Source organism: Nothobranchius furzeri, chromosome 2, assembly GCF_043380555.1.
Source record: "Nothobranchius furzeri strain GRZ-AD chromosome 2, NfurGRZ-RIMD1, whole genome shotgun sequence".
Taxonomy (NCBI): Eukaryota; Metazoa; Chordata; class Actinopteri; order Cyprinodontiformes; family Nothobranchiidae; genus Nothobranchius; species Nothobranchius furzeri.
Window position 1 is genome coordinate 101,101,387 of NC_091742.1, and position 20,626 is coordinate 101,122,012.

Sequence of the window (20,626 nt, forward strand, 5' to 3'; positions counted from 1 at the left end):
AGATAAACAATAACTTTCTTTCCCAAGGTCCCATCTGTCTGCCTCCACAGAAGGAACAACTCCAGCTCGAATTATGTTTATTATGTTTGTTTATTCGGCAGACGCTTTTATCCAAAGCGACTTACAATTTATAACCTATAGGGCATGTTGTGATGTGTGGGGGAAACCGGAGTACCCGGAGGAAACCCACGCATGCACGGGGAGAACACTCAACTCCACGCAGAAAGGCCGCAGCTGAGTTTTGAACCTGCGACCTTCGTGCTGCGAGGCAACAGTGCTAACCACTGCGCCACCATGCAGCCCATCCAAGACAAGCTGGATAATAATCTGTTGCTAAATTCGAGAATGATTTCCTAAATCAATATGAACTACTTCCATGACTTATAATCTAGATAATCATTAAATAAACTTTTGTTTATTACTACTTGTAATAATTGTACTATAATGAAATGCTTCATTAATCTGTGCTCACTGACTGGATGTTATGTTATGCTAGTCTACTAGAACCTGCCATGTGTTCATGTTTAGACGACGAGGTCCTCACATCTGCACTCACGCAATAACAAGTAAGGTTAAGTTAAACTTCAACACATGGTATTAAACCAGTCAGAACATCCTGTATCAAGAAGGCGTGTTTCTGAGTTGTCTTGGTAACGTCTCTCAAACTTGTCAGCCTCTGATTGGCTGTGCAAATCATAACATCAAAACCTTAAAACTGGATCATCCTGAGTGAGTCAACAGTTCTAGAGAATCGCTTCAGGCCGGCCATCTGTAGCAAACCTCTTTCACCATCAAAGATTTTGATACGTCGTCAAAACCTATTTGCACCTGCAAAGCTGATGAGCGAACAGTTCCTGCAGAACAAACCTGTTATCGTTAGACTCCTTAAGAGCCCGCCAGACGCACGGTTCCATCCAGCTGTTGTGGCCCGAGACATCTCTGGACTGAAGAGTCGGTACCACGGTATTCTACCGCCCTCCGGTGCCAGCGGTCAGCCGACCCCTGCGACTTTCGGTTCCACCAAGAGGGTCTCTCAAAATTGGGTGAAGTAGACATGACAGATAGCGTCTGATGTTCTTCTGATGATAACTTTATAGCTTAGAGCAAACCAAACTTTTTTCACCAGAACTCAGCTTACTTTGATAAGGAAGCTCTGACTGACATCGCATTCACACATAGGTTCCTTCATCACGTTTAGTTACATCCACTCACAGTAGATACTTAATTAGTCATGTTTTAATTGTTTGCAAAATAAATTCTTTCTTTTATAAACCTGCCTCTTTCTTGAAGTAACACGAAGTGTGGTGGATCACTGAAAAAGCAAATAACCTAGATCTTCTGAATTAAAACCTAGAATCTTCTAAATAATTACAATAAAGACCTAGCAGGTTAATATTTTATATTTATATAGAATATTACATCTTCCTGGCCATAACAAATAAATGTCATCCATTTGCCAATGCTACATTTAATGGCGAACCAGCCAGTCTTATATCAATTTACACTTTGTGGTAATTCTCTCATCCATTAAAAGCTGAGCTGTGCACCTCCTCTCTTTTTCCTCTTCCAAGCCGACGGCAAGGGAAGGTTTTATTTTGAAGGGTGCCTCTTCGTAACTTCCTCTCCGGAGGAGACAATGTGAGAACCTATTTGGTGCCAAGTTTGTATCATCAAGCGTTTGCTTTCAACTACTCTCCTAGAAGTAAGAGTGTCATTTTGTCACATTAGTGTGTTCATCTGAATGTGTTTTGTCACGGTTGTAGGCTTGTGTTACATGGACAGGAAACGCTGATCCACTTAGCACTGAAGTCATGTCTGATTTAGCACCAGAGCTAATCAGTTTTAACCGAGGTCTGATCAACCGAGGTTAGTCCGCTGGTTATCCGCCGTGATACCGGATGTTTTCCAAAGCTTAATAACGGATTTTGCCAGGCAGCAACCTGAAGCTGAGTCGTCTGACCGACTCAGAGCACGCATTTAATACCTGTAGGCTTCCCCTGGCTGCAACACCAGTCTCAGGCCATAACACGGAAGGGGAGTAGCGACAAGAATTCTGCTAGATTAAACGCTTTACCGACATAACCGAGAACCTTTCAAACGCATGCCGTAGTCGAAGAGGTTATTTCCCTTGTGAATTATTACCTACACGTCTGATCAACTGATCACGGCCTGACGCTTACGTAGCTATATTTAGCATTTAGCTGTTTGAGCGCAGATATAAGACACTGAAGCTTCTTCAGGTTCTACCAACAATCTGCCGCAGCGAACCAGCGTCTCCACTCAAATCCCTCCAGGATTGACTTTGTGGTTTTAAATATCGTTGATTTCATGCCGATAATTCTAAAAGACCAGCTGACAAGCTAGTCCTTTTATTTTGAAGGCTTCAGGGGACAGGAAGAGCTTCGTGGCACTTCCCCTCTGACCAGACTCCTTCCTCAATCCGATACCGCCATCTACTGGCGTGTTTTAATCCAGCAGCTTCTACAAAAGCTATTAAATCCAATTTACACTGAATTCAAAACAAAATTGAGCGTTCTGTGGCATCTCCAAGATGGCTGTTGATAGAGATAAACTTTTGATGGATTTTCTAACTGAAATGAAAGGAGACATTCAGCAGCAGCTCTCCAATATAAACCAGAAACTCCAAAATCTGGACGACAGGGTCCAGGCTATGGAGAATGATTCCTATTTTGGGAAGGTTTTGAGTGTTTCCTCTGCTGATCTGCTTCCAGATGTGGGAAAGACACTGCAGCCAGATAACAAGTCCTCTGACTCTGATTTCCAGGAAGTAGACCAAATCTCTGCTCCAGCTGAACTGATGACTGATTCATCCTCAGGTAACGATGGTCCAGCGCCCCCGGTGTTGAATCTGCCAAACTGTTCTTGGGACACCTCCTGTCTCATGGGAGAGCCGGAAAGCTTACGGCGTGCGTGCAAGTGGGCCATACGCCCCGGTGCAATGCCCTCCTGGATACTGGTTCAGATTACACAATCATTCGCCGGTCTACGTTCAACCGCCTCTGCCTGGGTACAGGAGGTGGTGTACGACCTCCAGAACTGATTCCTTGTGCAGTGACTGCATGTTTTCTCTCCTTCTGACATCAGGGTGTCCACAGGGTTTTAAAAAGTCTTAAAAAGTGATTAATAAAAATAGTCAAATTTAAGGCCGTTAAAGTGTTAAATTTAGTCTCAGAGGTATTATTTTTTTCCAAATTAGTTTTTTTTTTCCAGACTATCAGGTGTCGTATTCTGAATGAAATTCTATTATATGCTTAAGTTCGCGGGGCTTTAGCATATCCGGTCACATAATGATGACGTCATGTTCAGTGGTCGTTCGGCATCATTTCAGGCCGCGCGGTCAACTGTCTGAACCGCTGAACAGACGTGGCTGGCTTACGTTTAATTTTAGACTTACCTCAAGGCATATCTTCTATGAGTGGACAACCATCATCGTCTTCATGGGCAAATGCAAGTTTTCTGCTAGCTGGGTGGATGACCCAGCGTTTAAGGACTGGCTCAGACCTGTAGTAGGTAATAACAGGCAGGTGTATTGTTCCGTGTGTAAATAAAACATCTATGTCAACTGGATGGGAGCTAACGCACTTTGCTCGCATATGCAGTCCACTAAACATAAAAATGGAATACATGCTGGGAGAGACCAATTAATTCTACCACCCTCAGCTGTCTGTACGGCTGCACCTCCACCGCCACCACCGCAAAGTAGTGCCACGGTAAGCCTACCGGCCAGCGCTATGGCTCCAGCAATGTCTGCCCTTTGGGTGGTCATGGGCGTCACACCAACACTGCGGAGGCTCTGTGGTGTCTGAACAGTGCTGTTAAACACCACTCAATGAAGGGATTTCGGAGTTGTTTAAAGAAATGTTTCCTGACTCTGACATCGCAAAGTCATTCACGTGTGGTAAAGACAAAACCGGGTACATCATCAGATTTGCATTAGCATTGTTCTTCAAAAAACAGCTTGTTGATGGCATCAACAAGGCTGGGCCATTCGTGTTGATGTTCGATGAGAGCCTCAATCAGGCATCAAAGAAGAAAGAGCTCGACATTCATGTTCGATATTGGGAGGACGACCGTGTCACTTGAATGAAACCTGCAGGCCCACCAACATTTATTTACCTGTGGGGTATAGCTCCAAGGTACAAGACAATCATGTTTTAGTATTTTGTTCATTTCTAACAACCCATCACAGTCATAGAAATGTAATATTTGGCTCGGGTTTTGTTGTTTTTGGGGGGGGGGGGGGGGGGGGGGCTGAATAATTGAATTGCTGAATTACCAATTGAAAGCAAATGTGTTTGCAGTATATCAGGGTTATAATAGCATTAAAATTCTAAACAAATAAAACAAACACACAAAATAAAATGGTACTCTCACTCTCTTTTAGAAAATGTTGCACCACAGACAGCAGGATAGACCCTGTCTTTCCAAAACAATAAACACAATGGCCTCTCCAGTGTCAACAACCAAAACTGCACTTCAATAATGATAATAAATATTAATATTAGAGTTGTACATTTTTAATCTCCACATATTGAGGCAGAAAACATTTTTGAGTTCATTTTCATCTGTCGTACAATGAATTGATTTATTGATTTATTGCTTATTGTCCCAGCCCTAGTTTTAGTCTTTTCTGTAAACAAGTTGTGTACCGGGGTGTTAGCCGATGTCGTTTAACACAGCGGAATCAAGACGTAAGTTGAAGTAAGTCTTGCAGCAATGGAGGTTAACTCATGAAACTCACACGGACTCAAAGATTCACCGTTTTAGAGCTCGGCGTCAGACGGCCAGTCCACCACATCGGGTACCGCTCACACGCCCATCTTTCGCCAGGAGCTCGCTTTTATTGACTAATGTCACAGGTCAAAGGTTACACACACACATACGTCACTTCCGTTTTTCCATGCCCATATAAAGAACAGACCTCACATATACACATCAACACACAACATCAGAACATAACACTTAACACTCCCACTTGTTCTGAGGTTTTGTAGTCCCATTGTCTCTCAGAAGCATTAAAAATCTGGACCAAACATAAAGTGGTTGAACTTGACAAGCTTGCAGGTTGTAACGGGTTTTGTCATGACATCTGCAACCATTTGGTCGGTTGGACAATAGCTCAGACATAATAATCCATCCCTTACGGTTGATCTTACAAAACGATACCGTATATCGATGTGTTTACATCTTTGTCTTTGTACGGGGTTGTTAGCTATTGCAGTTGTCCCTTGGTTATCCTCATACACCTGTGTACTCGAGTATTCGCATCCATCAAGATACCTCAGAAAACGCATCAGATACAAACACTCCTGCACAGTGGCCGCTAGTGCTACGTATTCAGCCTCACATGTTGATAGAGCGACAGTGGGTTGTTTTCTTGTTTTCCATGAGACGACTGGTCCGTTTTTACAGAGACTTACACAATAACCTGATGTGCTGCGACGATCATTTACATCAGTAGCCCAGTCTGCATCACTATATGCATGTAGTCCAAGTTTCTCCTCCTCGCTTTTCCTGTAGCACAACCCCTTACTGGAGGTACTTTTCAGGTATCTTAGCACGTGTTTGACTGTGACCCACTGCTGCTCTGTAGGTTCTGAAAAATATTGTGACAGTTTACTCACGACAAAACTTAAATCAGGTCTGGTACATGTAGCCAAGTAAATAAAACTGCCAACAGCCTCCCGATATTTCTTCACATTGTCCATCTTTTTAGAATCACCACTGTAGTCTAGCTTCTGTTCACAGGGAGTAGATCTAGGCTTGCAGTTCTGCATGTCAAACCTTTCTAGGATCCTTTCTACATATCTTGTTTGTGTCATCTTAATATAGTCTTTATCCAGCTTAAAATCAATGCCTAGAAAATAGGTCAGTTGTCCCAAGTCTTTCATTTTGAATCTTGAAGTTAAGGTTTCTTTGATCTCTTTTAGTACTTTCTCCTCTGTGGCTGCAATAATCAGACCATCCACCCATATGATGAGTATGATTTTGTCATTATGTGATTGTCTGGTATACACACAACTGTCTACAGGATTCTGTACGAAGTTACTGTTATATGGGAAAACATGCAATGTGTGGTTCCAGTTTCGACCAGCTTGTTTGAGACCATATATCGACTTGTTTAATTTTAACACCATGTTGTCCTTTTCTGACCTTTCTTCATAACCTCTGGGTTGTTCTAGGTGTATCTCTTGATCTATTGGAGCACGTAAATAAGCACTTTTCACATCCATTTGATGTAGAATCAGGTTTTCTTGGGCTGCTTTTTGCATCAACACTCGTATGCTTGTTAGGTTTGCAGTTGGTGAGAATGTTTCCTCGTAGTCTATGCCCTTCTTTTGCGTAAATCCTTTAGCTACGTATCTTGCCTTGAATCTCTCTTTTCCCTCTGTATCCCTCTTTAATGCATACACCCATTTACCTCCCACTGTTTTCTTGCCCTCAGGCAGGATTGTTAGAGTGAATGTGTCATTTTCTCTTAAGGATGACATCTCCTCCTCCATTGCATCTTTCCATTCCTGAGCGTTTTGGGAGTGTACAGCTTCCTCATATGTTAAAGGTACATTACATAGAAGTCTGTAACAGTGATCAATGTTTATTGAAGCTTGATCATCAGATTCCTCCTCTGTCACATAATCCTGCAGATAGCTTGGTCCTTTTCTTATCCTAGTGGGGTAACGGGCTGCAGCTTGCTCTGCATCAAGGCTAGGGCTAATCTGACTGCTGTCCTCTGGTTTGGTGACTGGATCCCGTTTTGGTTCCATCTCTGCAGTCTCAGCCACTCCTTTTCTGGTTTGGGGGTATGTATCTAACTCATCCTCATCTTCTGGTGCCATGTTTGTTTGTGTTTCCTGCCTTGTTCTCGTACTGAATCTCACTAACCTGTGCTTTTGCACCTGTCCTGTTGGTGGATAGTAAACCAGGTAGGCAGGGCTGTTTTTGTCATATCCTACAAAAAGTCCCTCCTCACATCTCGAATCTAGTTTACCCTTCACCTGTTTGTATGAATAGCACTTGCTACCAAACTTATGCATTCTAGATAGATCAGGTTGTTTACCACGAATCGTTTGGTAGGGGGTCTGACCGGTGCGGTTGTTAAAGCACCTGTTTCTTGTTATGACTGCTGCCTGCACAGCATAAACCCACAAAGTTTTAGGCAAATTACCATCTATCAACATGCATCTCGCCATGTCAAAAAGAGTCCGCCAGCTTCTTTCTGCTGTGCCATTCTGATGAGGCGAATATGGGGCTGAAGTTTCGTGTCTTATCCCATTTCTAGTCAACACCGTTTGGTAGCCCTGTCCTGTGAACTCTGTGCCGTTATCTGATCTTATACATAAAACCTTGCCGTATGGAGCCGTGTCTGCTTTTGCAGTGTCACTCTTCTGTTTTAAGAAGTATATAAAAACAGCTCCAGAATAATCATCAGTGAATGATAGGGCATACCTGTAGCCTTCCTTAGTCTCAGGGCTAATCGGTCCAGCTAAATCTGTGTGGACCAGCTCCAATACTGCTTTAGCTCTAGCATCTGGTTTTCTGTTTCTCACTTGAATGAATTTCCCTTTAATACATGTTTCACATTGACCTTTTTGTTTATCGTTCATTTCTTTGATATTCAGCCCATCAACAACGTTTTGTAGTCTCCTTAAATCATCATAATTACAATGACCCATGATTTCATGCCAAGTTTGTATGCCGTACGAGGCGTTACATTGATCATTACTCACAGTCTGTAGAAAGTACAGTCGGTTATGCTCTATGATGGGAAATCGGGTTCCGTCAGCACATTTCAGCACGTCTTCACCCTGTTTAAAACAAACTGTTGCTCCATTACTAGTGGCTGTCTTCACTGAAAAGATGTCCTGTGGATAAGATGGGATGTACAGCGCATGCTTAAGCACTGCTCGGTGTCGTCGTCCTCTGCTGTCTGTCAGAGTAACCACAGCTTCTCCTCTTTTCTCTGCTACGCCCTTGCATCTCGTTCCATCAGCCAGCTCGATGTGATGGGTTTTAGGCTTGAAGTCCTGATCGAATCTCCGGAAGTTATCCAAGTTGGTGATGATACGTGATGTTGCTCCTGTGTCCACCATCAATCCTGTAACCCGGCTATTCGTCTGGATTTCCTGATCCTCATCCCTCAGTCGAAATACGAATTCCTTGTCGTCGTCTTCATCAGCTGCTCCCCGAGCCACATCCTCTTGTGGTTTCCTTCTGCATGCTGCAGTCTGGTGTGTGTTACTTTTGCAGTAGTAACACCATCTCTTTCGGTAGCAGGTTTTAGCTTTATGTCCTTTCTGACCACATTTGTAGCAGATCACATCAGCATCAACAGTTCTCCAACTTCCCACATCTGGCGGTGCATTCGTAGTTTTTGTCTGAATTCGTGCTTTCATCACATTATCGCCTCCTGCTACTGCTGCAACTCTTATTTTCTCAGTGTCTTCATAACTCTTCAATTTTACTTTGAAGTCAGCAAAAGTCATAGTTGTCTCACTTTGAGTGACATGTACAATGAAGGGTTTGAACGACTCTGGTAGTCCCTTCATGACCATAGCGATGAGTAAGCCATCACTCAAAGACTCACCCGCACTCCTCAGAGCAGTAATGGTGGCTTCCGCCCTCAGGACGTAGTCCGTCACGCCTTCACCGTCGCCCTTCAATAGCGACGTCAGCTTCGTGTATAAACTTATGATCCGGGGCTTCCCCTTCCCGGCGTAGTAGTCTCTTAATATTTGGAGAGCCTTCCGCCCATCGTCAGTGGCGTCACGCACCACCAGGGACAGGCTCTTGTCATCCAGGAACTGGATCAGCTCCGCGTATGCCTCAGCGTTTTTATCCGTGTATTCCTCATCATCATCGTCCTCGTCAGACTTTAAGATCACGTCCTTCAGACCTTGTAGACGTAGGTGGCCTAGGAACTTTGTTTCCCACAGCTCATATTTGTCCTCATCCCCATCGAACACCAGCCTTGACCAGCGAGAGTTTGATTCTCGTTTCTGACTCATGGCTGCAGTTAGCTTAACTTACAATCTTCTCCGTCTTGAAGCATCTGGGCCCATAACCTGTTAGCCGATGTCTTTCAACACAGCGGAATCAAGACGTAAGTTGAAGTAAGTGTTGCAGCAATGGAGGTTAACTCGTGAAACTCACACGGACTCAAAGATTCACCGTTTTAGAGCTCGGCGTCAGACGGCCAGTCCACCACATCGGGTACCGCTCACACGCCCATCTTTCGCCAGGAGCTCGCTTTTATTGACTAATGTCACAGGTCAAAGGTTACACACACACATACGTCACTTCCGTTTTTCCATGCCCATATAAAGAACAGACCTCACATATACACATAAACACACAACATCAGAACATAACACTTAACACGGGGCAAGACTGAAAAAAGAATAAATGTATAACAAAATCTTAGCAAATGATGCTTTTTAAAAACATGCATTGACATGGGCCAGATTAACAACCATACAAATCAGGCAAGTATAAAAGATATATGGCAGATTAATTATTATTGAAAAGCCCAACAATTAATACAGGTGCAACGGTCCGGTAAAAACACTAACACTGATACTGACTGGCAACGTTGAGCCATGAGCCAAGTCACCATGAGTATTATGCTTTTGGTCATGTCGAACATATTCTAGTAGTAATTAATCCCAAACTGGACTCTGTCACTTTCTCTCAACCTTTGCTTATGTGATGCACAAGATAATGCAGCGAGTGTTGAGATCTATTTTACTGTGTCTGATAACTTAACACAGATTTCCTCCTGGTGTCGATTCACAGGAATGTGTCACACGGTTGAATATGAGGCAACTTTCTCAGTTGGAATGGATGGCCCCAATGTGAGTTTCAAGTTGGTGGATCTACTCCAAAAAGAACATGCAGAGCTCTATGGAGGCGTCCAGGATGTCACTGTTGGAAGCTGTGGACTTCACACCGTCCACAACGCTTTAAAGGCAGGCTTTACTATGTGGCAACTGGGAAAAACTTCTGCGAGCCATGCACTTCCTCTTTCATAACGTTCCTGCCAGGAGAGAAGATTTCACCAGCCTGACAGGGTCCTCCTGCTTTCCCTTACCCCCCATAGGTGGGTGGAGAACGTTCCAGTGGCGGAAAGGGCAGTTGAAGTTTGGCCACTGCTGAAGACATATGTGGAAGCTGCAGAGAAAAAGAAGGTTCCAGTCCCCTGCACAGCTTCATATGACACCTTAGTAGCTGCACAAAAGGATCCTTTCATTATTGCAAAACTCCAGTTCTTTCTGGCAAATTCAAGAACTTTCAACCCCTTCTTGACAAAATTCCAAACTGATGAGCCAGTGTTGCCCTTCTTGGCCAGATATTTGACTGAGCTGCTGATGGTAATGATCATAAAATATTTTATACAGTTGACTGCATTTGGTGAATTTGTGTAAATTGCTGGATTATTAGCGGCTTGTTTTACCATTTTAAGAGTTTACTGAGGCAGTTCGTTCAACGAGAACTCACCGAGGACCTCACACCCCTGCAGCTGATCACAATTGATCTAACAGATGAAAGGAACTTGATCTCCCCAAAGAGTGTAGACACAGGCCTGGCAGCAGAATCTGCTATCAAGGTAATTTTCTTTATTCCCCCTGAGGTGCACATGTGGTTTGGAATGCCTGCACAAAGAACCAGGATGTATGTAATAAAGTTCATTTCTGTCATTTAGTACAAAGGTCATCAGAAGAGGAACGGTTTGTCCAAGTGTCACAGATGCTCCTCTGTACAGTGGCGACTGCATCACATCATCATTGAGCTTTAAAAAACACATTCCAGTTAGAAACAATTCTTATGTAATATTCAGCTAAAGTGTACAAAGGCGTAGCGTCACTGAATGGCCTGATTCTTGACCCTCAGGTCAGAGACACAGCCTGGGTCACCTTGATCCTGGCTGCTATGACGATTACAGTGTTTCTTTCACAGGAGACTGAATGTCGGTCAACCACCCCTTTAATCTGACTGCCTTTATCCGACTGCTGTTCCATCCGCAAGATGAAGGACACTTCAAGATTTAAAAGAATCATTTTTAATAAACTTTTTTTCACTGTCTATTACAATGTTCATAAATAATCATCATGGTTCATTATAACTGTGTTTAATTACTGAAATGAATTATTAGTCTTTGGTTAATAATAATTATTGTTTATGATCATCAGTAATGTTAACTATGACAAGCCTCATGTGCACTTATACACAATCATACAGGACACAGTAATCAGGTTAAGGTTAACTGCACTCACATGATTCTTTTCTCATCCACGAGAGCTTCCTATCTTCAGGGAAGGCGTGTTTCTGAGGTATGTTAAATTTACATGTCAAAACCTGATTCGTAGACCAGGAAATGCCCAGCTTATAAAACAGAACTCTCTGCATTTAGCGAGTGAGTTCTAGAGAAGTGGGACGGCCGCCCAGCGCTCTTTAACCAACAAGTGATCTCTGTCACGCTGGTAGAATTGCTACGCCACAACAAACAACACCTGCAGAACAAAGCTGACGCTACAAGAGTCCTTAAGAATCTGCTCAGATGCAAATCAATTCCACACCTGTGTGCCTGCAGCATCTCTAGGACCAGAGAGTCGGTACCACTGGTCTTCCCTACCGGACTGAGTACCCAGAGGCTGATCAAAATCCTCCCTTGACCTCCGGATCTGAACAGAGGGTCGTCTGAACGGTGAGGTAGAACACAAGATTGCGTCTAAATGCTCTTTAATAAAAACAACTTTAGTTTATCTGCAAACCAAAATCTTTCTACCCAGAACGCGTCTTCTCTCAAGCAGAGCCGGATTAAATAAATGGACTACACTAGGCAGGCTGCATTTTTAGCCCCCCCCCCCCCCCCCCCCCTCCATCGATGTTATTTAATGAATTGAAATCTGAAACTTACCAAATTTACTTATAAAAGTTCATTCACATTTTACGTAGCCTAGTCTTTGGTTACAAATTGGTTGTTTGTATGCCAAAATAAGTCATGTGTTGTATGTAAAACATTCTATCAGACAATTTTTTAATATTAATAATGTATACGTCATTACACAGCTGTATTAAATGCTAATAAATGATCCTCATCTTATCGATTGGAAGTGTCATTGTCAAGGCGGTACCAGTAAATAACCACTAGGTGTCATTAAACTATGTAAACAGAGCAAATATGTGTCTCTTATTTGCTCTGTTTATATTTAATCACTACATTTAATTAAAATATTTTCTGCTAAATACAATAGCTTACAACATTTATAAATGTTGACAAATTAATCACATGATGGTGGAAAGACATTCAAGAATAAATAGATTAATTTGAATGGACTGAAGCATGTTTTAAAGGCGCAAAAACAAACTATAAACACGCAGCTTAAATTATTACAGTATAAATTTCATACAATCTATAATCTTAAAGAAAGTATTTTAATAAAATGAAAATGTTATCTTAAGTTTTGATCTTGCTTTATGCTCATTCAGGCTGTTGTTGCCTCTGCTGAATCAGAAATTCTGTGTGAATTTTCTGAGTGTGAACTTATTGTTTTGCTATTTGAACATTAATAAAATTATTTTAAAATAATTAATAAAACCAGCAACACTTACCAAGGAAACCATTTAGCATTCTCCACTCCAGGATAATCTTCAGCCTTCCAGCATCACAGGCCTCAATCACAGCAGAAACACGTCTGAAGGAATGTTCCTTGGTTAAGCTTCGGTTTATGTCTCCAGATTTCCTCTGTCATGCAGAGATATCCAATATTTTGAGAGGGTGATTTAGTGCAAAGTACTCGCGCATCGTGTCATCAGTTTGGTACCACTGCAGGATCAGATGGGTAGCTAGTTGTTAACACCCTCTCTGGGTCTAGAGGCTCCTGTAAGACTATATTGGGCTCACATCTGGCTGGCTGCTGTTCTTCCAGTTTGTCCTTCAGTGAAGACGTTGATGTTGACGGCGTTGGCGCTACAGCGTCTTCCACCACGTCTTCCACCGCGTCTTCGGGTCGTGTCTCCTCCGGGTCTTGCTCGGGCCTGGCCTCTGGCTCTGCTGACTCGAGCAGGTTCACAGCTGTCGGACGGCTGCCCGAGCAGCCCGACAGAAACTTCTGTAAGGCCCCCCGCTGTCTCTTCTTTAGTTCCTCTTCTTTTTTTTTTTACGTTTTGCCACACCCGAAAGCATCGTGAAAGTTAGCCTACTCAAAAACACCTGCTAGCTTTGTTGTGTCCCGCTCTGACTCTGACCGCTTCTCTGACGTCCTTCATTGGGTGGCGCCTTAACCCTCTGGGGTCCAGGGTGTAATTTGCCGTCAGTTTTCCTTTGTATTTCCAGAATAAAAACCATAACCACTAACTTATGTGGTATCAATCTTTTCAGCACAACCTGGACTTTATGAATCTATACTTATTTTTTATATTTGGACATAAAGGGGTTGCATATTAGACCTTAAATCACTCAAAAACATAAAATCTGAATAGGAAAAAAGTTGTTTATTTTACTGTGAAACCAACAAACATTTATGACGAATGTTTTTTATCATTTAGACTGGTAATCTAGACTGTACATTTATAAAAAATATGACTAAATATAGCAAATAACTCATTTAAAAAAATTATTAGCTCTCTGGGATCCAGAGTGTAAATCACCGTTTTTGACTCATTTTGGTTTGTCTTTTGTATTTTCTAATAAAAACAATAAATATTGCCTTATGGGGTATCATTATTTTCAGGACAACCTGGACTATCTGAATTTATACTTGTTTTATTAATTTGGCAATAATGTACATGGATTTTGGAGTGGGGAGTGGCTCTGTCTCACGCCGAGATCTGACAGCTGCGCGGCGCCGCCCACTCCTCTTGTTGGATCTCTGAGGAGCTGGATCTCTTCCTTCATCCTCTACCTCATCATGGTCCAACTCTTCTATGAGGAAGGATGGATCTGCCACATCATCATCAACATCCTCGCTGTTTGCCTCAGACTCCGGCTGTGAGTCTCCGTCCACTTCCTCTGCTTCCAGTTCAAAAAACAGCCGTACTATCTGAACTGCCTGGTGGACATTTATCCTTCTCATCATCATTTATATAAGCCTAATAACAGCCTACTAAACTGCAGAGACAATATATCTGTCCGGATCGCTCCAAAATATGAAGTTTACCGTCAATATCTGTCTAATTGTTTGTTGTTACTCCGTTCGCGCCACTACTTTCCTCGTGAAGCGGCTCCTTTTTGCGCACATCTGGTTACTCGTGCGGCCTTCCTTTCTCTCTCAGCTACATAATGATACTTTTTATCAACTGAATATGTGAGACTTCCACCAACAGCAAAAGGATCTCGTGTTTTTGTGGGTTTTTAATGTTCACAAGCACATTCCCGCTCACAGATTACTAAACCGCTGTTTTGACAAGTTATCAGATTGTGTAAAAATAGGTTGTTTTTTAGTTTAGTATAACTCCGCTTTTACGTTGCCTATTAACAAAATTTAAAAACTGGGGTGTCGTTTATAATCTCCTTTTTAAAGCCGAATTGAAACCGAAACTCAGGGAGGCGGAGTCTTGCTGCTACAGCGTCCCAAATCAGACCTGTTCAAAAGACGCGTATACTTGTCCGTGGACCCCAGAGGTGTGACGTAGCCAATGAAGCGGTCTATGGTTAAGATAAACATTGTCACTATTTTTAGTTAATTAATAAATATTGAAACAAATTGTAGATAGGAGACCTAGCTACAAATTCTATCATAGGACATGTGTACATTTAATTTTTAATTTATTTATTTTTAATTTTGTTCCTCTGTCTGGGCCCCATCCAGCCAATCAGGCCCTACGCACGTGCCTACTTTGCCTTTGCGTTAATCCGGCTCTGCTCTCAAGATACATGTTCCCAGAACATTGCAGGGGAGCCTGCACATCAGCACCCCATCAGAAAGGGTCAAACTCTGGTTACCGGTGATGGTTGTACCCCATGTGCAGCAGTACCGGGACCAGAGTGAATAGGGTGTGTATGGGGAGCATGAGTGGGTGTCCGGCGTGCATTTTTGTAAGTCTTGGGTTGTATGTGCATGTGTGAGCATGAGGGAGGGAGTGTCTGACTGTGTTTGTGTATGACTGTATATGTCAGGTGGGGCCTTTGACTCCTCCCCTCTCCTGGAACTTCTCTTGATGATATAGATCTTCGTCTCCCCTCCCCCTGCCACACCTGGTGTTGAGTGCGGTGCCTTGGTCTGCCTGAGTGTTGGTGGCTCCCGGGTCAAGTGGTTTAAGATTTTTGGCATCTGCCTGATCAATCCTGGTGGCTGCCTGGTGGGGTCTGGGTCCCTGAGCTCTGCTGGGTCCCCGGCGGGGGTGGTTGCCCCTGGGTCCCGGGTTGCTGGGTTCCGGGCTCGGCCGTCTAGGGGTTAGGAGGCTGCAGGCGGGCCTGTGGGCTTGCCGCTGATATCTCCCGGGACTCTGCCGGCTGCTGGTTGTGGCCCCCCGGGGCAATTCTCTGCGCCTCTCGAGGGGGGAAGGGGCTTTTCTGGTCGCAGTCACTCTGGGGTTCCTGTGCTCTGGGGCAGCGCCTGGATCTCTGGGACTTGGAGCTCCTTCCATCTCCTACACATCTTTGGGGGGCCAGATCTGTGGCCCCTCACACTCTATTGGATGCTCCAATAGAGAAACCTTACATAAACAAGCTCATTGTAGCATTGATAAACTACACATTTAGGAATTAAAGGCTTTTGCTATTCAGCTTGTGTTTTAATTCCTAAGAGATCAAACACATTGATGAATGAAATTATATGCAGGATTCTCATGTCCTTGGTGCATTTTGGTTGGAGCACCACCTTGAGGCACATGGTGCAAGGGCGTCTACGTATTCATATCTATGGGAGAACCCGCTTTGAAATCGAGCGAACCCCAAGACGTTTCTCACCGCCCAGTTCCATAAAGCTCTCCTATTGGCTGAGCGGTTGCTAGGAGATATACTTCCAAGTTTTCAGAGCGAGCAGAAAAAAATCCATGAGAGCAGGGGACAGACTTGTGGGAGCAGTTTTGATCGGTGCAGAGAAAAAGTTTTCACGTGAGAAGACCACACCAGTGTAAGAAGGTTAAATCTGAGCGCAGAAACAAAGATTTGAAGGAGAACAGAGTATATTTGAAAGAGAGCAGACATGTTAAGTGCAAGCATTACAAGTTTTGAGAGCAATAATATAAAATTTTATTCTGAAATTAAAAAGTTGGTCTCTTGATATGAAATTCTGCTCTAAAAATTGAAAATTCAAGTGCTCAATTTGTGGCATTTAAATTCTTCCATAGCCACGCTGTCGACGTGTTTTTCTGTAAAGCCTTGCAGTTTGAGGCGCTGGGTTTCAGTACACGATAAAAACGTTAGATTTACCTTACGTGCTGTCCTCCCGCCAACATTTCACCACCAAAATAACAACACAGCATGCAAAAGTACCGAGGATGACTTGGCTAGCCTCAGGCTGACCACAGACGGCTGGACATTACCTCTGTACTGCTAAGCTACCTCACCCCTGTGGTAGAGCCTTGGCTGATGAACGGAGGGCAGCAGTGGCTGAGAGGAAGTTGGAAAGACCTACTCTGACATCCCAGTGACAACAGCCAACAGTGTGACTGCTGTTGGCGAGACGGCTGGGCTCGGACCACCGCTGGGCTGCTTCGTGCATGTTGTACATGTAGCAGCTAACAAGGCCGTGTCAGTCAGCCAAGTGTCCCGCCTCCTTGGGAAGATGGAAGAGAATCACCACGACCAGCCACGTGCTGTAAAGCGAGATGTTAAACTTGCCAAACCACAAATGACTCATGATGCAGCCTGCCATCTACTCTGCTCTGCTGGAGAAAGACCTGAAGTCTACCAAGGAGAACATGCTACTGTTGGGTGGTGCTGAGCAAAGACTGTCAGAACTACTCGTTAAAGTCCACGGAAAACAGACACACCTCTGAGCAGGGATACCATTCCCACCTCATCCACGATTCTCCCCCTGAAAGAGCTGATTCTCAGGTCCATGACCCTGGAGGAAGAAGCTGTAGCAGCACAAGACCCAAGCTTCACTAACCCCGGTTTCACACTGCAAGCATCAGCGGAGCGGCTCACTCGCGAACTTCACAGAGGTCCTTTTCACACCGGGAGTGTCTTGGCCACGGCACAGCTTCCTCGCCGCGCCTCTCGAGATTCTAAAATCCCTCGAGACTTCGACACTCTCGCGAGACAACGAATTTCCTCGAGATTTCCGCCATCCTTCCTCATCGAGAGATCACAACCCCTGCGAGGAAAAACACCTTTGCACCTCTCGAACGAAACTGGTGGTAAACAAAGCTGTTCGGTCACACGTGCTGACGTAAGTTATATATGACATCGCAACGTTGCATTTTATTTTGAAAATATAATTTTCCATAAACAGAGAGGAAAGTTTGGTGACTCCTCGCGTGATTCTTGGGAGTGGAACTGAACTCCGGGATCATGAAAGAGCACTTGTCGCAGTCCGTAATTATGGACTTAACTGCGATGCTCAGGCACATGTGCACACGTCTCTCTGTGACGACACTGACAGTCATTAGACTTATGAGCATGATGAGACGCATTCAGCGTTGGCTCAGACGTCTGAAGGTTCGCCTGATCCACCACAAGAGTTGTATGTTGCCCGTTCCTCCCTCGGTGAGGAGGGATCTGCAACATCTGGGAGTCCCCAGACCCTGAGAAGAGGAGTCCCGCTTGGCTGCGTGGCCTCCCATGTCTCAATTCTGTCAGGATGGGTGGGGGCTATGTGTTCGTCCCATTCAGTGGGCGACAGCTGGCCTCCACGAATTCATGCACATATAAATGTGTTGGAAGTCCTGATGATCCACAAAGCGATTCTCCACTTTGCACCTCTGAGCCAATCCTCAATGTTGTTGTAAACTCGGACAACCAAGTCGCATATGTGAACCGCCAAGGCGGGGTTCGCCCAGCTGCACTTCTGTGGGTAGCCAGAACGCTTCTGTGCTGGGCTCACACACACCTTCTGTCTATAAAAGCAGTTTGCAGCCTGGGCATTTTGAATGTTGAAGCAGACATCATGTCCAGAGGTGGCCCACGTCACTTGGAGTGGCGTCACCACCCCGATCTCGTGTCTCATATTGGGGGAGTTTTGGCGATGCGGCTGTGGGTCTGCTTGCATCTCGCGAGAACACACTCCGCAGACTGCACATGAGATTGCTGTTCGGTATGCACACTTTAGCTCATGAATCATGGCTCAGGCTCCTACTTTACATTTTTCCCCGGTTCCGCTGAGTCCCAGCCTCTTGGTGTGCATTGGGCTAGAACAGCTATCAATTGTTCTGGTAGCCCCTCAACGCAGCGCGGCTGCTTGGTCTCTGGAACTGCAGCTGTTGGAGACAGCACATCCGTGGTGCCTGTTTTGAAGGCAGGATGCGCTCCTGCAAGCAGGCGGAGCCGTCAGACACCCACCAATCCTGGATCGACATTTGTGGGTTTGGCTGCTAAACGGCTGCGCTCAGTGTCTCTTGGTCTGTCACCCGGCATGATCCAGACCATTCAGAACGCTCGCGCTTCATCCACCGTGTCTCATATTCTGCCAAATGGGCTGCATTTCAGAGCTAATGTGAGGAGTGAAACTTGATCTCCTCTCTTGTCCATTAGCCAGCGTTCTGTCTTTCCTGCAGATGCTGACACATGAATGTGTGACTCTGCACTGGGATCTGGCTGTGGTTCTGCGCGGGCTGTCCCAGGCTTCCTCTGAACCTTTGGACCAGGTTCCAATAAAGGTTTTGTTCCTCAAAACCACAATGATGTCATTCAAGAGAATTAGTGATGTAACTTCTCTCTCTGTCTCGCCATCTTGTCTCAGGAACTGGAATGATGCGTATACAGCCCTTCTCCGTCCCAAACCCAGCGTTCTACCCCAAAGAGCATCACCAGCTCTTTCAGCTCCTGAACCATTTCTCTGGTGGGGTTTTCCTTCCCCTCGTGTCAGAGTAAGATGCTGCATCCCTCCTGCTGTGCCCGGTGCGTACGCTCAGACTCTAAGTCTCTCGCACAGCTCAGCTGCACACTTCGCAGCAGCGGTTTGTTCACTACAGTGATTGTTCCAAAGGGCAACCTCTGTCATCTCAGCGTCTTTCACATTGGCTGTGTGACGTCATCGCAACTGTCTCTGCTTCATCTGGCTTGGACGCTCCAGTCAGATTAAAAGTACACTCTAATCAGGCGGTTTCGTCCTCTGTGGCATTGCGAGCTGGAAGGTCTGTAGCAGACATATGCACGGCTGCTTCATGGTCTTCACCACCTGTTTTACCTCAGAGATGTGTCCACCAGCCTCGTTACCAATGTGGTGCTAACGCACCAGAAACTTAGCAGTTTGGTTTTTGTCATCCTTGTGTTCTTCAACACCCTCGTTGACATGTCCTCGCATCACGTCACATTGTGTCCTCTTGACTGTGACAACTTCTCTCCCACTGGTTGCTAGGTGTTACGTTCCGTGTCTCTTTTCAGCCACAAGATGGCCTCAGTGGCCTTTGCCTCGCCTGTCTCCCGGTGTACCAGGTGTCTCCAGTCGCTCCTAATCATGGCTCAGCTGTTAAAAGCTGCCCTCTTGGTCTCATTCAAGGAGAAGGTCCAAGGGTGGTATAGACTCAGCTGAGATTGTATTGCTCTCTTCTCCTCGTTTGCTATTTAACTCGTTTTGCTCGGTAGACTTCGGTGTTTGACTCGTTTTGGAATTTGGATTTAGGATTAAGACTATTTGGTATTTTGACTTCAGACCGGCTTTAGACGTCGACCTCGGATCTCCCCTTTTGTATTTATACATTTATTATTCTCGGTTTTCTTCCCACCCCTTCTGGGGTGGCGCTTTTCGTTTCTCCTTTTTGAATATAGTATTGGTTTTTTTTGGTTCTTTGTAAATATCCATTCATTGTGTAATAAAATTCTTTGTTTTTTGAGCGACGCATCACTCTGATTATTATTTAACCCACACAATAATTTTATTACTCCCCTCCTCATCTCTCCTAGAGAGCCGGGGACGTGATATTAGGCAACCTTGGGGTTGATTCTCATCAGCTATGCGCTGATCATATGCTGTCATCATGTCCTCCAGCTGTTCTCTCATGTTTACGCCCGCCGACAGCTGTAGAGGTTTATTAGGCGGAGCCTCTGAGTCCGCTCAGGTTTAGTTCTGAACCAGTGTGGCGTTGACTATGTCTGGCTCCGCCTTTAATCCATTAGGCGATGGCTTAAAGGGCGGAGCTATACGAAATAGAACATTGGTTACATATTGTAACCCCAGATTCTAGGAGTATAGCGCCGCCCTTTAAGCATCTTGGCCCCACTGGTTCTGTGGGCTCAATAAGACTCATAGAGACGAGCTATGCTCACTGTGACCTTTTTAAGGGCCAGGAACTGCCTAGGAGGCGGGCGTACACAAAAGCTCTTCAATGATTGGTTAAGGGGATGGGATTAATCCACTAGGCGATGGCTTAAAGGGCGGAGCTATACTCATAGAGTCTGGGGTTACAATACGTAACCAACGATCTATGACCTGGTAGCAAACATGCACACCTTTTGTGGTCTGGTTGGTACAATCAGAATTTCTTTAATGTAGTGGCAGTT